Here is a 2,514-nt window from a genome sequence, read left to right as displayed (position 1 = left end):
GTTAAGTTTTGTATCAGTGGTGCTAATTGCAGAAAATGGTATGTGGAATTAATAAAAGAAAGAAGAAAGAAGAAAATTTCAATTGGGGTATTGAAAATTCTGGTTTAGTTATAATCACACTTTTAAGGATGAACTTTCTGTGTCATGAATAGATCAAATACGAATAACATGACTCCCGAAAGTAACACATTTGGCAATCTAATACTAACAGTAACTGAAAATATACATTAATCCAAGAACCAAAAAATCACTGCTTTTTATTGCAAGTATGATCCAAAAATGTCATAACTTACGTGTATACAATGGGGGCTCTCCAAACATGATAACATGTCAAGTGGAGCTGCAATGAATAGAACACTGAAAACTATAAAAAAAAACTAAAAATAAAAATTAAGAAAGAGAGCAAGAAAGAAAAGAACACATCCAAATAGTGGCCTAATTAATTTCCAGCCTTCAAACATGACAGCAAGCCGCTCATTCAAGTCCGCCCCAGTAGGAAGTTTTACAGCCTTCCTTAGGTTTCCACTTCCTAGAGTGCCATCAATGTGCTTTCTAATTTGTGCCCCCCGCATTAGAACAGGACAAGTACAAATACACATAATTTAGCAGGTCTATAGCATTGCTGAGAAATTTTATATACTAAACACCAAATAAAAACCAATAGTACTAGATGAACCATAGAACCAAAAATACCTGGGAAGGTGTCTGTGATGGAAGGGATATATTTGGGGGCTGATACGGAGCAGGAGTTCCATATGCTCCATAAGGCGACCTTGAGGGAGGTTGATAATTTCCACCATATGCACTGCTGGGACCACTAGGTTGCATTTGTGATGGTGCAGTTTCCTAAATGCTTTAAGGTTCTAATTTCATCTGCAGATATGTCAACATGTTCGAGCTGGTTTCTGTGTATAAAAAGAAAAAACAAATATGCAGCTTATATTCAGAGCTTATTATGCAGGAGGCCAAAAAAAAAAGAGAAAAAACAACGAAGGAAAACTTACTCCCTGATGTTAACTTATGATTAGGAATGCCTTTCGGAACTCAAGCTCTCCTCAGGCCGCTTACTTGGGACTAACAGCATTTTCCATACTCGAATAGAATGACCCTCTTAGGTACCCTTAAAATGGCATAGGAAAGTGAGAAATAGCATTAGTTTTGGGCACAAAAAACGTAGCAACATTAAAATCATATAGCATTGTATGGTTTACAGTGTCAAGGAGAATTCCAGCAATGGACACTAATATGACAGTGTGTGTGTGTGTCTGTGTTATACGTGTTAAACTAGTTCCCAAACACGGTAACCAAATTTTCACTTTCTTTCAAGGTTCCAATGCTAAACACAGTAACCAAAGTTGGAACCTTGAAAGCATAGGTGCAATTTGCTTTAAATTTTCCTTCGTTTTAACCTTACTTGAAGTTTTAAGTGGATTGTTGCTCATCCTTTATTTCCTGGAGGAAAAATGGAAAATAATTAAAAAAAGAAGAAAAAAAAATTGTGAAACTGAAGAGGGGCCATTATTAACTTTCAGGTAATAAGTCTGGTGGTTAGGCTATTCTTTACAATCAATTACATTTGTCATATTCTTTAATAGAATGCAAATTTTGGGGAGCTAAATTTGAAAAAGGTTCTCTAGGGGCTTTGACGTATATATCCTAATTCCTAAACGGACAAAACTTAAGTACAAAACATTAAGTGCTGTTTATTAACTTCTTTTCTTAAAATTCAGACATGTGGCTACTTAATTAAAAAATACACGTCTATTCCGTGAAAAAAAAACTTCATATGACAAAATCTTAAAAGGAGAACCTAAGAAACAGTATCTAAGTACTGGACCTAAGTTTTAGCCTTCCTAAAATTTTAGTTTTATATAGCACTGTAATACTGTATTGTGTTATAATTTCATTCTTCATTTAATTATCTAGATTTTTGACAATGCCACTTAATTACCAACTCTAATAAAGTTTCAAGAAATGGTAGTGACTAGTCCACTTCTATTATTGCTAACTTCAAGTTATACATGTAGTTAAAAAAAATTTCAGTTGCAATGTTAATATCTTGAATACGACATTTTTCAACCAAGGAGTAAAAACCTCATTTTGTGCAATAAAGCGAACCAGTTTTCCATACTGAGGTGGTGTTTCATATCAATATCTAATTGGAGTTTGCTAATATTTCCAATCTGGAAGGTCAATAATACTGTCAACAACCATGATTAAGTAGTTGATGCTGATCAGTCATATTTTAAAGACTATAGATTCAAGAATGTTCATATAAATTGCACAAGTAACGCCAACAGCAATTAATTTCAGAATTCTCGAGGAGTGTCAAATCTTAGCTGTCCCTGTTGTATATATAGATTAGATAATTTTTCACGTGACTTTCTTAGTTTTTCTCCAATTAAATCTTTTCTTTTTTTTCTATGCATTGAGTTAAGAGCACTTATTAGGCAACTAATAATACACATAAAAGAAACAAAGTTATGGAAGAGAGGGGAAAAAAAAAATCAATCC

The 2,514-nt window shown here is 33.7% G+C and overlaps 1 long non-coding RNA gene across 1 annotated transcript; it reads right to left on the bottom strand.

Moving 5' to 3' along the window:
* Window positions 1–227: 227 nt before the first annotated feature.
* Window positions 228–1,095, bottom strand: LOC112017616 (uncharacterized). The gene is made up of 3 exons (XR_002883491.2): window positions 1,005–1,095; window positions 694–905; window positions 228–552 (listed from the first exon to the last, which is right to left on the bottom strand). It is a non-coding gene; the product is annotated as an uncharacterized LOC112017616 (long non-coding RNA).
* Between the last annotated feature and the right edge of the window lie 1,419 nt (window positions 1,096–2,514).

The sequence above is a fragment of the Quercus suber genome, unplaced genomic scaffold (assembly GCF_002906115.3).
Source record: "Quercus suber isolate HL8 unplaced genomic scaffold, Cork oak 2.0 scaffold_481, whole genome shotgun sequence".
Classification (NCBI taxonomy): domain Eukaryota; kingdom Viridiplantae; phylum Streptophyta; class Magnoliopsida; order Fagales; family Fagaceae; genus Quercus; species Quercus suber.
The sequence above is the reverse complement of the archived record's forward strand: the minus strand, read 5'-3'. Positions and strand labels throughout refer to the sequence as shown.